The sequence below is a fragment of the Carcharodon carcharias genome, chromosome 25, assembly GCF_017639515.1.
Source record: "Carcharodon carcharias isolate sCarCar2 chromosome 25, sCarCar2.pri, whole genome shotgun sequence".
In the NCBI taxonomy this organism is placed as follows: Eukaryota; Metazoa; Chordata; class Chondrichthyes; order Lamniformes; family Lamnidae; genus Carcharodon; species Carcharodon carcharias.
The window spans coordinates 24,176,538-24,190,700 of NC_054491.1; positions in this window are offsets into that span (position 1 = coordinate 24,176,538).

Consider the following 14,163-nt stretch of genomic DNA (forward strand, 5'->3'; position numbering starts at 1 on the left):
GTTAAAAAGCTGATGGGCTGAATGAGAAAAAAGAAACTTTCCATTGACCATTGAGGCGGTGAGGAAAAATTTAAGATCAGCCCCAAAAGGATGGAGGGTGGGAGGTTCAGGGATGTTTAGGCGTTGGGTCACAGAATGCTCAATCAGAAACAGAATTCAGAATTAAAGTAGGGCCAAGACAGAAATGGTTCAGAAAAAAAAAGAAAAAGACTTGCATTTATCTAGCACTTTCCATGACCACCAGACCTCTCAAAGCACTTAACAGCCAATGAAGTACTTTTTGAAATATAATCACTCTTGTAAGAAACACAGCAGCTATTTTTCCACACAGTAAACTCCATAAACAGGAATGTGGTAATGACCAGATAATTTTTTTTTTGTGATGTTGGTTGAGGAATGTTGGTTGAGGAATAAATATTGGTCAGGATGTTGTGGGGAGACTCCCCCTGTTCTTCTTCAAAATAGTGCCCAGGCAGACAGATGGGACCTCGGTTTAACATTTTAAACAAAGGATGGCATCTCTGACGTTGCAGCACTCCCTCAGTACTGCACTGGTATGACCAGTTGGATTTCTGTGCTCAAGTCCTGGAGTGAGTCTTGAAGCCAGAGCCTTGCAACTCAGAGCAAGAGTGTTACGAAATGAATCAGGGCTGACACGCGAGAGAGAGAATTCATGTTAGGTAAAATTTTAGGGTTTTGATTCTTTGGGAAAAGCAAAGCAATATTAATATGTTCATGAAAGCTCCTAAATTAGATGACTTTGATAGTTAATTATCTGTTGTTATGAAGGTTTTTTAAATTTTTGTCTTCTCAATCCAGGAAACGAGTTTGTTGATCAACACCTTTCTGATATGCCAGTCTTCTGATGCTACCACCACAGTTTGATGTTATCTCCTTCACATCTGCAATGCAAGTTGCTATCAGCCAGGCTTGTGTTGCAACTTTTCTCAATAATATCCTGTTTGTCATGTGCCAAACATCAATAGCTCAACATTGAGCATCCTAAGCGCAAGCAATACTGGACAAGAAAGGAAGGACAAATGGGCACCAAGATCCCCAAACTCTCTCCCAAAACCCCTCCTCTCCAAAAACCCCTCCATCTTTTCCCTTTCTCTCCCCCCCCCCCCCTCAATTTTAACTACCAAGATGGTGAGCAATAAGGGGATGCAATCTAGAAAAATGCCAGTATGTTGGAAACCTGACATCATCCCACCCACTTCCCGCTTTTATTAGAGTGCGTTCCAAGGTGTAGGGAGAGCCCAGTGGAGTTGTCGTCACATAAATATTTAAATATCCAAATCATTGAAACTTTGACCCAGCATTCTGGTTTCAACATCCAGTGCATGGATTTCCTGGGCTGTGCACAACTCACCATGGTCAACAAGGCCAGAGCACAGTGGGGAAACATTGATCAGTGAAACTGACAAGCTGGAAAGCCTTTAAACAGTAAAACAGCGTAGCTGCTGCCGTGTCTATGTGAAAGTATTGTGCTCACAGTTGTCATTCTGGGGGTCAGTTTCACTGCTTTACAGGTATTCCCAACTTTTGGAAGTCATTCCACGAACTTTGGACTTTCTTGACCTAAACTTGCTGCTGTCAGGACTGCAGCATGGGAGCAGCTAATGCAGGGTTACTTTAGCTTCTGATGAGGAACAACAGGAGGAGCGACACTGGCAGCAAAAGCAGCAACAACAGTTTGCCTTCTCTGCAGCCACATGTCACCCCACAGGTTAGAGGGAATGGACACACAGTTCCAGCGCCGGGTAACGCTCGGGATTAGTACCCTGGGCGCGACAGAGCAGCAGGGCCTCAGGAGGCTTGGGCTTTTACAGTAGGTTTTTGCTGAGTTTGCAGCCCCCTCCCCAGTGAACAAGGTGGGCACACATTGCTAATGTTTGCCAAGCTCGCCACAACCCTGAATTTCTTCATCTCTGGCCCCTTCTAGGGGATCCACTGGTGACATCTTCAGGATTTCACAATCTGCTGCCCAGAAGTGCATTTTCCAGGTGACTGATGCAATGTTTGGCAGGGCCACTGCTGACACCCACTTTGTTACCGATGGGGCCAGTCAGACACAGTGGCCCCAGTGTTACATGGCTGCAGTGGTTGGATTCCCACAGGTACAGGAATCATTGACTTTACACAAGTGACAATCAGGGCCACCATCAGATCATCCTGGAGTCATCTTCAGTCAAAAATGATTCCTCTCCCTCAATGTCCGTGATCCCAGGAACATTTTTTACGGACGTGTGTGCAAAAAATCCAGGAAGTTGCCATGATGCCTTCATTCTGTGGCAGTCACATTTCCCACAGGTATTCACACCTCCAACAGAGTTAGCGGGTGGCTCCTTGGAGATAAGGAGACTTCTTTAAGGACATGGTTCATGATACCTGTGAGGAGCCTTTTCCTGATACAAGCCATTGAGTTGTTGAAGTGCAATTCAGGTCCTTGGACAGATCTGAGGGTGGCTTTCAGTATGTAATTGCAAGCGTGCCTAGAATGCTGAGCCTCGTATAACATAGTGCAGCAGAGAGGAATGGCACTGCAGGAGTGGGGAGGTGAGTGCTCGGCACACTCAGAGGAGGAGCTGATATGGCCAGGATGCCAACAGCCATTCACCTGGCTGCTAGACAAGTTTGCGTTGGACTCATTTAGGAACAGTTCCGATAACCTAAGTGCATGAAGCTATTTATCAGTTCAATACTAAACATGCTGCTCCCACTCTTACCCACCCAACAAAAATCATTGCCGCAGTCAGAAATCCTTCCACCACATTCACACGCTTCCCTCATCTTCCAATCTGCTCATCCAGCTAATGTCCATTTGGAATTCTGGATGCAACAATGGAGATGGCCGGAATATGGAGAGTTCAGATAAATTGCTTCATTCATTTACATTTCCACAGACATAACATTGACAGTGTTATAAACACCGAAGTGCAACCCCTTGTGCAACTAAGAAGTCTTCATCTTGTACTTTCTATTACTCCTACGTGGTGTTACTCCTGTGGCTTCAGCAGAGTTAGAGACAGGCTGTTCAATCCCCTATTCTAACTGCTTCTCCATGTCTGACGCTCTCGAGGTTTTGGAGCCCATGAGGGTCTCACCAAAGACACTCCTACCTGCACCTGTACAGGGGCAGAATCAGCCAATGGGAAATGAAGGAGCACAGGGGTCTCTGACTGAGGGGATCCAGGGGAGGGGGTTTGGGGAACAAAGAGAGAGGGGCAGGAATACTTTGAGCAGAGTCCCCACTTCCACCTCGTGTCTTCCATCTCCCGTTCCTTCCTGCCTGTGGCCCACTCACTCCTCCCTGCTAAACAAGACTTGGAGAGCATTTTGCTTCACTTCAGTGAAGCACTGAACAACCAAGGCAAGTTTTTTCTCCGTTGTACTGAAGCTGGCAGACTGAGTGTGCCGATCAGTGGCCAGGGCCGGCCTGCCCTCAGTCCCTTGTGATATCTGGTGCTGTCCTGCAGGTGGCCACTTTTTATGGAGATGGGCATCCGTGGAAAGGCCTGAGACATTATGGCACTCATGCTGGAGGCAGACTCTCCAATCATTAACAATGCCTCTGGAAACACTGACAGAGCCTCACACTATTTCTGCTGCTGCAGAATAGTCCTGTTACTTGAAGACTCAACAACTGTGGCTCCTGAACAGTTTGGAATAATGTCCTACACCAACCGACAGGGACTGCACTACATTCCCTGTCTCCAATATCTGTTCCTGTGATGTGGCTTCACTATGTGGTAACAAAGTTAATGATATTGGAGGCCCCACTGAGGTGTGTTTCTGACCCAGTGAAGGATGTGCATTAATCAGGTGACATTGCATCCCTAGAATGTTCTCCCTCCTCTGAGGACCTCTCTGCCTCCTCCTGTGGCCTACTGGCCTACCCATGAAGCATGTTTGGGAGAGGAAAACATGAATCTGAAATAAAAACAAAGTGCTGGAAAAACTCAGCAGGTTTGGCAGCATCTGCGGAGAGAGAAACAGAGTTAACGTTTCGAGTTCAATATGAATCTTCAGAACTGAATTCAGACATGAATTGGGGAAAGTGAACATTGTGCAGTTCTCGATATTTCAGTTAATGGTAACAGCAAATCAGCATTAGTGACTGTTCTGTGCCAAGTGGCATCATCAGGTCTGTATCACCATCACCTATGCTCATTAGCTTTGCCACTCTGCCAATCTCCAAGGCTTCATCCTGCTTGGTGCTCAATTTGGACATGAGGTTTACAAAGGACACAGCTAAATGAGTCAGGCAGGAAGTCAACCCACAACCATTTATCTTCATGTACTCGAACTATAAGTTACACTGTCAGAACATAGTATACTTTGACTATGAATTACACTATGAACTCTTTAGCCATTGAACAGATATGCAGACGGTATATCTACAATCAGCTGCAAGTGGTCAACCCCACATTGATTGTTGTCCCTTAGAGACTGACCAGGTCATTCTTCCCCTTGACTGCAGCAAAGTTGAGTAACTTCAGGGATATTTACAGTTAACAGCATCAGTACAGCATGGAACAAGGCTGGTCAGCTCATTCTGTGCAGTGGCTGACGAGACTACCAGCCAATTCCACTTTCCAGTTCTTGGACCAGTTCTCAAGTCTTGTGTATGTTACTTCAATTGCATATCCAGGTGCCTTCTAAATGTTATGAGGGTTTCTGCTTCAATTTTGCTTTCAGGCAGAGTCCCAGATCCCCACCATGCTCTGGGTGAAAATATTTACCTCAAATCCCCTATGAACCTTCTACCTATTTCGTTAAATCTGTACACACTGGTTATGGGCTCCTCAACCAAGGGAATAGAGCCTTCCTTTCCAGGCCCCTCATGATTTTATATACTTCAATTAAATATCCCCTCAGCCTCCTCTGTTTTAAAAATAATACTGACTTTCCCAATCTTTCCACATAACTAAAATTCTCCAGTTCAGGCAGCATGCTCATAAATCTCCTCTTCACCCTCTCTAGTGCAATCTGCCCTATAACGCACTGACCGGAACTGCAAACAGGACTGCAGCTGTGGCCTGACCAGTGTTTTATATTCTATACCCTGGCTAATAAAGGCAAGTATCCTGTATGACTTCTTGATTACCTTATCTACCTGTCTTGATGTCTCCAGGGATCTGTGGACATGCACTTCAATAATCTCTGTTCCTTTATGCTTCTCAGTATCCTCTCACTTATTGTGTATTCCCTCACCTTGTTAGCTTTCCCAAAATGCATTAGTAGATAGGGTGAGGAAGATGAAGGAGCTTCAGTTCTTGGAGTCTGACCTCAAAGCACTAACAGCTCTCCAGCTGCCGCAAGTCTATCGCCCGAGTTTTTGTTTCCAGCTTTTGACTGTGGGTTTAATCTCCGCTGACCTAGTTGATGTTTTCACAGTTTGTTCTCCTGCTGTTTTCTTTGCTTTTACAAACCATCAATTACACTGACCTTGTTTTACACGTAAACACTCGAGTTTAGTTCAACTTGACTGCAGAGCATGAGACATAACTTGGGTCAAGTTTCTTGTTGTCAATCAGCTAACAGCTTCTCGGTCTATAGCCCTTGAGTAGTTAGGGAGGCGATTACTGCAGCCCCCAGCTTCCTTTCCCCGCCCCCCCCCCCCCCCCCCCCCCCACTCCAGCTGTCTCTCCTGGGAATTGTGTGTGCTCTCTCTCCCCCTACAATGGGAGGAAGCAGTAAGTTCTGAGTGTGAGGAGTAGAGTGTGTGTGGAGGATGGAGTGGATACAGTTGTGGAGATAGACTGTAAGGGATGGGTGTGGGATGGCACAAAGATGAAAGTGAGTGTTGGGTATTCAGATTGGGATCTGAGGAGTTACCTGGAGAAAGGAATGAGTCGAGCTGCATGGTCTGTTGTTCTGCGGAAGTGTTCCCCAGAAAATGCTGGGGAAGTTAGTGAGAGGGTTGGCACCTGAAAGTGATATTCCACTCACCTTTCCTGCCTTTATGAGGTCATTGAACCTCATGATACTGAATCTAGGGACCACCAGAACTCCTGCTGCTTCACCTTTCATCCTGCCCACAGGAAGCAACACTTCAAGTCCCCAGCAACTCCAGGGAAGATTCAGAAGACCAGATGAGGGAAGAAAGCCTTCCCAGATCTCGCTTCCATTGCTTTGCTTCCAGAACTGTCCAGATCCAATTGTGAATGCAGCCATTCTGAGCCCTGCTGGCCTCTTTAAATGGAGATGCACCCATTGATGGACTTGGGCGATCATCGTTCTTTCTATCTCTCCCCCCACCTTACTCTTGCCCTCCCCTGTCATCCCCCCTCTCCATCACCACCCCCCCCCTTCTTCTCCTTCTGTCCTCTCACTGTCTTTCTCTGATTCTGCATTGTAATTTACATTTTTCAGAACCTACTTTCCCAAGTGAATCTACTAAATGCCTCCTGCTAATGTCAGCCTCCTTAACTGGGAAACAATCTGAGCTGCATTTTAAACATGGATCTGTAGCTTTCAGCCCGAGTTGCTGAAGATGGGGCTAACTTTTCACCAAATTTCAAGTTACCCAGGTTTCGTTCTCGGATATCAAGAGCTTGAGGTATCACCTGAGAGATGTTGATAGGACACAGGAACTGCTTTGAAGATGCTTATTAGATTTTACACTGATACTGAGTGAAAACTAAATTGTATACCGTGCATGCTGCTAACTGGAGCATAGGGAGGTAACAGGTACAGGAGAGGCGATAACTTCACTCCCCACTCCTTCCTCTGGTGTGATTTGCATCGAAACATGAGATTCAGCATTTCCAATGTCAGAGACAGTGATTGCACCTCAAAAATAATTCATCAGGTAAAGCACCGAGGCCATGATCCGACACTATTAATAAGCATTCTCCTTCTCTCACCCATCGTAGAATCATACAGTGCAGAATGAGGCCATTCAGCCCATTGTGTGTGCTGGCTCTTTGAAAGAGCTACCCAATTAGTTCTACTCCCCTGCTCTTTCCTCATAGCTCTGCAAATATTTCTTCTTTAATTCCCTTTTGAAAGATAACAGACTTCATTTTCCAGACAGATTTCTCATGGGAAACATAGAACTTTATTTACAGACTGCAGCATTAGCTACGTGCTTCCATCAAGCTCCGCAACTATAAGAAGAACTCCCACTGTAAGGTACCCCGTGCTTAGAGCTGATTTGTTCACACTGTCACACGATACTATACAACACAATATGTCTGAAAGCTACAGTCACTACATTCCTTAAAGCTACAATTACTACATTCCTCATCCTTTAATTTTTTTTTTACAATTTGTATTTACAAGAACATTTACTTTCATGATAATATAAATATATGCACGGGTCATGGAATTATAATTTCAGTCTCTCGGGTGGTTTTCTGATCCAGATGGGATGCTGTTGCTTCTCAATCTAAACTCTTATAGGATCCACATTATCTGGAACCACAGCAACATCAGGTACCTCTTTAAGCACAGGCAGTTCAGTGTTATCTACTCCGACAGAGACATCTGTTATGTCTATCTTGATTGACAATTTCAACAGGACCACAGGTTCTACAATGGTTACAGGTGGAACACCATTTTGTTGGGGCATCTCCCTTCTCAAATGATCCACGTGTTTGCGGGTGATCAGGCCCTCCACTTCTACATGGTACAACAAGGGTCCAGTCACAGAAACTATTACATCAGGTAACTACTCGATCCACCACCGCAGTTTTGTACATATACTGCTTCACCAACAGCAAATTCTCGCTCATGACTATGCAAATCATGAGTCACTTTTTGATTCCCTTGACTTTTCTCCACCTTCCCCTCCAAATTGAGAAGTACCAGGCTTAATCTCGTTCGAAGCCGTCGCTTCATAAGTAACTCAGAAGGTGTTGAACCTGTAGTAGTGTGGGAGGTTGTTTTATAGTGAAACAGAAACGTGAAAGTTTAGTCTCCAATAATCATCCTGATAATTTTTCATCCCAGCTGCACTGGTCTCTCAGCTAATCCATTAGACGACTGATGATATGATGCAATCTTTACGTGTTTATACCATTTAATCTCTCAAATCTTTGAAATTCAGTGCTTGTAAATGCAATACCATTGAGATGATTACTTCTGGAAATCCATGTATATGAAAGCTTTGCCTAAACTTGTCTATAGTCAACCTGATGTTGGTGACCAAACCTCATAAACGTCTGGCCATTTGGAATGTGCATCAATTATTAGGAACATGGTGCCTAGAAAGGAACCGATGTAATCTATGTGTAGTCTCCCCCAGGGCCCACCAAACCATTCCCATTGGTGTAGTGGGGCCGTAACAGGTAACATCTGTAGTTGTTGGAATTGTATACAGTGTTTAACCACCTTCTTGATATCACACTGTCTATGCCCAGCCACCAAATGTAACTTTGCGCGATCATCTTCATTTTTTGAGATTCCCGATGTGCGCTGTGTGACTCTGCTAAGAGTGGTTCCTTTCTTTGTGAAGGAACAACTACTCACACACCCCACAACAGGATACCATCCTGACAGCTCAATACATTCCTTCAAATGAAGAATGATTTCAGTTTGTCAGGGACGGGTTCCTGGGACCATCCTTTCAGCACCTGGTTTCTCACTCTAGACAGGACTGGATCACAATTCATCCATTTTCTTATCTGCTATGTGTAGACTGGCGAGGAATCCAGGAAATTCATCGCTAACCAGATTCTTGGGAATTTGGGATATGTTCATTGCTCCCCTGCAAAGGAAGGCGACTTAGAGGGTCAGCATTGGCTATATGCATCCCTCGTCTGTGTACAAAAGTGTACTTATATGCACATAAAATTAGAGCCCATCTTTGAATATGTGCAGAAGCTATGGGAGGAATAATTTTTTTTCTTCACTGAACGGACCCAAGAGCGGTTTGTGGTCAGACACTATCGTAAAGTGTTGGCCATGTACATATTGATGGAATTTTTTAACTCCAAAAATAATCGATAATCCTTTCTTGCTTTGCAAATACTCTTTATTGGCCATGGAAAGGGTCCTGGACACAAAGCCTATTGGCCTTTTGAAACGTCATCCATCTTGTGCGATAGTACTGCTCCCACACCACAGGGGGACATGTCGCAGGTAGTGTACTAACAAGTTTGAAGAGTTCAAAAGCTGTTTAACTTTCAAGAAGGCTTCTTCGTGGGAGGACTTCCAAACCCAATGCTAGTTTTTCTTTAATAATGTGTAGAGGGGCGATGATCATTGATAAGTTGGGTAGGAACCGACCATAATAATTAACCATACCTAAGAATGACTTGAGCTCAGATGTTTTGAGGCGAAGGTGCCTCCTTAACAGCTTTAACTTTTTCTTCTACCAGGTGTAACCCTTGGGCACCCACCCGGTGGCCCAAATAATGACTTCGCTTGCCTGAGAGATACACTTTTCTTTAAAGTGCATCCTGCTTCCAAAAATAGTTTCAAGACTTCTCCAAGTATTCAGCTTCCATGAACCCTGTTATTAGGATGTTGTCCAGGTGGACCACGACTTGAGGTAGACCTTGTAGCAAATTCTCCATCATCCTCTGGAAAATTGTGTAGACCAAAGAAACACCAAAGGGCAGACGCATGAACTGATATAACCCTTTATGGTCACAAACTCTCTGGCGATATCATCCAGTTCCAGCTGCTGATATGTGTGACTCATATCTAGTTTAGTACTAGTTGTCCCTCCTGCAATTTTAGCACAGAGATCTTCAGTCTTGGGGATAGGGTACTTATCCAACTTGGTAGCTTTGTTTACTGTTAGCGTATAGTCCCCGCAGACCCAGATGGTCTGATCTGGTTTTAAGACAGGTTCTAAAGGCGCTGCCCACTCTGAGAATTGAACCGGCTGTAATACCTCCAGCCTCTCTTAACGGTTCAATTCAGTGTTAACCTTCTCCCTCAGAGCCTATGGCACTGGTCTTGCTTTAAAGAAACAAGGAGTTGCTTCTGGGTCAACATAGATCTTAGCCTGCAGGCCTTTGATTCTCCTCAGTTCATCTCAAAAAACCTTGTCATATTTCTTTAGCAGCTCTGGCAGCCCTCCGACTCGTAGCTGGAAAATTTCAGACCAATTTAGTTTAATTTCTTTCAACCAATCACAACCTAGAAAGCTTGGTCCTTTGCCTCCTACTACCATCACTGGGACTTGTGCTGTTGGTGCTTATAATAAGCAGGTACGGTGGATAGCTTCACCAGTATAAGTTTTTAATTCAGCTGAAGTCTGCTCCGAGTTCAATTGTTGAACAATATTGGAAGTTGTTCTCTCCCACTACAGTGGCTGAAGCTCCAGTGTCCACTTCCATCATTAAAGGTTTTCCATTTACTTGCAGAGTAACAGTGATGGGCTATGTCTTCCCTACTTGTACATTAAATAGGGAGTAACTATCAGAATTGGTGGTTTCTGGTTCTTCCACATTATGTACTTTGATCAACTTAGTTTGCTGCCTGGGAGTCTGTCTCAATCTTGCCTTACAATACTTCAGTATGTGCCCTCTTTTAAGGCAAACATAGCACTCCACCTCTTTAAAATGGCAAGTTTCAGGAGTATGATGACTTCTACATCAGTAACAATTCATTTTCAGATTTGCTGCTGAGCTGTTTCCTGTATTTATTTAAAATTTTCGGGTAGTGGGGACTGCTTCTTGCTTCACGGCGGAGTTCCAGATTCTCGTGCCACAGCTGTCGGTTCCCACCCCAACTGGAAAACAGTGCCATTTTGTGCACTTTGTACAGCCCGCGCTTTCCATCACGAGTGCTATTCCCAATGCTTTTTTTAAAATCAAGGTTCACTTCAGCTAATAATCATCATTGAATGACATCAGCTTGCACATCACAGACCAAACGATCCCTGAGCGTGTCGCTTAGAGTCTCCCTGAAATCAGTGTTCAGTCAGTTGTTTCAACTTCGCCACGTATGTAGCAATAGTCTGCCCCAGGTCTCTAACCCTTGAATTAAACCTGAACCTCTGCATGGTGACTGAGGGTTTGGGTTGAAAGTGTCCCTTAACGAGGTCTACCAATTCACTGAAGGTCTGGGAATCGGGGCAGTCAAACTTCAGATTAAATTACAGGTTTTACTCCTGCAAATGCTTAGGAGAATTGCTGTCCTCTTTTCACTTATTTCACTTGCCTGGAAATAGAACCTGATGCGTTCTACATATTGACACCAAACCTCTGTGAATAGTCCGAAGGGGTCAATCCTGCCAAAATGTGACATATCTGGTGAGTATATCTGTCTTTTTCTTCTGGTTAAACAAGATACTCACAGTCGCTGGGTGAGTGACAGCACCAAACCAGATTTATCCCATCATCGTCACCAGTTTGTTATGGACTTGATTTTCCAGACAAGTTTCTCATTAGAAACATCAAACTTTATTTACAGGCTGCAGCAGCAGTTACATGCTTCCATCAAGCTCCACAACTGGAGAATGGACTCCCACTCTAAGGTTCCCCACGATTAGGGCTGATTCATTCACACTGTCACGTGATACTACAAAACACAATAAGTCTTAAAGCTACAGTCACCATATTCCTTAAAGCTACAATGACTACGAAAGTTACTATTGAATCTTCCTCCACCACTCTTTCAGGCAGCACATTCCTAATCACAATAGCTTACTGTAAAAATGTTTCTTTGTGTCTCCTCTGGTTGTTCTGCCAATCATCTTAAATCTGTAATAAAAGCAAAACACCGCGGATGCTGCAAATCTGAAATAAAAACAGAAAATGCTGTAAATACCCAGCAGGCTTAGGAGCACCTGGAGAGAGAGAGAAAAAGAGTTAACATTTCGAGCCAAATATGACACATCTTCAGATTGTCTCAAGACATTAACTTTGCTGTCTCCACAGATGCTGCCAGACCTGCTGAGCATTTCCAGCAATTTATAATCTTGCTTTTCAGTTTGTGCTGGGCCAGCAATCAGCTACTGGGTGAAACTGAGAGTAATTGCAATGCCCTGGGTAACAGAGGCATAGAGATCAAGAGGCGTTCTTGTGGCGTGAGAAACTGACTAGGGACACGAGTGAAGAAATCACAATTGACATCATTTTCAAAAATAAAGAATTTGCAAACAATAACATTCTTGGGATAGATTGATGTTTAGTAGCAGCTCATGCAGGGTAAAACAGTAACCCATCCTGCTCCCCTTGCTGTACCACCTCTCTCTCTCTACAGGTCCCTGGTCCATGTTGCTGTTTACTCACTTGGATGAGGTGTAATGTGGTGCCTGCAAACCCACAGAAAACATGTGGCAACTGCATTAGAGATAGACGAGAGGAATTCCAATTCACTCCTATCCACCTCCCATCTTCTACACTCCATTAACCTGAGCTCATCCAGAACTAACTCTCATCAAGTCCCATTCTGACTTCCATTGACCCCCAGTTTAGCAATGCCTTGATTTTAACCAGACTCTTGACCCTCCGATATCTGCGTTTCCCCTCAATCTTGTTCATTGTGTGCTGTAAGATTCTGTGATTGTGAGCAAAAATATCAAAAGAAGACACACACTAAAATCCTTTGTAAATCACAGGTTAGACCCCCTGCTGAATTATCGTCTCCAATTCTGGGCAATGCATTTTAAGAAAGATGTCAAGTTGTTGGAGAGGGTGAAGAGGAGATTTACTAGAATGGGACAAGGGAATTCAGTTACCTGGAAAGACTGGAAAAGCTGGGGTTGTTTTCCTAAGACCAGAGAAGGTTAGGAGAAGATTCAATAGAGGCGTTCAAAATCATGAAGGTTCTGATAGGGTAAGTAAGGAGAAACTGTTTCCAGTGGCAGGAGGATCGGGAACCAGAGAGACACAGGTAGGAGTTAGTTTATCTCACTCCACACAAATGGCTCCTGATCTCTGTTCCTCAGTGTCACCCAGGGCATTGCAATTATCCCGAGCTTCACCCAGTACTTGCACTTTGATTGTTGGCCCAGCTTAATGGCTTCTTGCACACAAACTGAGAAGCAAGATTATATAATGCCCAACAGCTATAAATGACACAGACACTGACCTAAAAATAGAAGCAGACAAGCTGTGTGATCAGGAGTGTGTGAAAAGCAGAAGTTATTCAGGGTGACAGATCTGATTGAGATGGGGGAAGGGGGTCAGTGTGGACATTGAGCATGTCCCTCGCACATTTTGTAGTAAGTCTGTGTCGGGCTGCCCCAGTATTACTGACCTGACTGATGGGGGAGGGGTGGTGGGCAGAGGCTCCACTGTGAGATTGACCGCAGAACTGAGCTCGGGTTTTATTTGAGGCAGATGAGGTGAGAGGAGACCTTTTTTCTATTAGTTCACGAAATGTGGACATCACTGGCTAGGCCAGCATTTATTACCCAACCTATATACTGTACTGTGTTTATTTGTTCACGGGATGTGGGTATCGCTGGCTGGGCCAGCATTTATTGCCCATCCCTAATTGCCCTTGAGATGGTGGTGGTGAGCTGCCTTCAACCGCTGCAGTCCATGTGGTGTAGGTACACCCACAGTGCTGTTAGGGAGGGAGTTCCAGGATTTTGACCCAGCGACAGTGAAGGAACAGTGATATATTTCCAAGTCAGGATGGTGAGTGGCTTGGAGGGGAACTTTCAGGTGATGGTGTTCCCATCTAGCTGCTGCCCTTGACCTTCTAGGTGGTAGTGGTCGTGGGTTTGGAAGGTGCTGTCAAAGGAGCCTTGGTGAGTTGCTGCAGTGCATCTTGTAGATGGTACACACTGCTGCCACTGTGCGTCAGTGGTGGAGGAGTGAATGTTTAAGGTGGTGGATGGGGTGCCAATCAAGCAGGCTGCTTTGTCCTGGATGGTATTGATGGAGCTGCACTCATCCAGGCAAGTGGACAGTATTCTATCACACTCCTGACTTGTGCCTTGTAGATGGTGGACAGATTTTAGAGACTCACTGCAGGATTCCTAGCCTCTGACCTGCTCTTGTAGCCACAGTATTCATATGGCTAGTCCAGTTCAGTTTCTGCTTAAGGGTCACCCCCAGGATGTTAATAGTGGGGGATTCAGCAATGGTTAGATTCTCTCTTCTTGGTGATGGTCATTGTCTGGCACTTGTGTGGAGTGAATGCTACTTGCCACTTATCAGCCTAAGCCTGAATATTGTCCAGGTCTTGCTGCATATGGACATGGACTGCTTAAGTATCTGAGGAGTCGCGAATGGTGCTGAACAT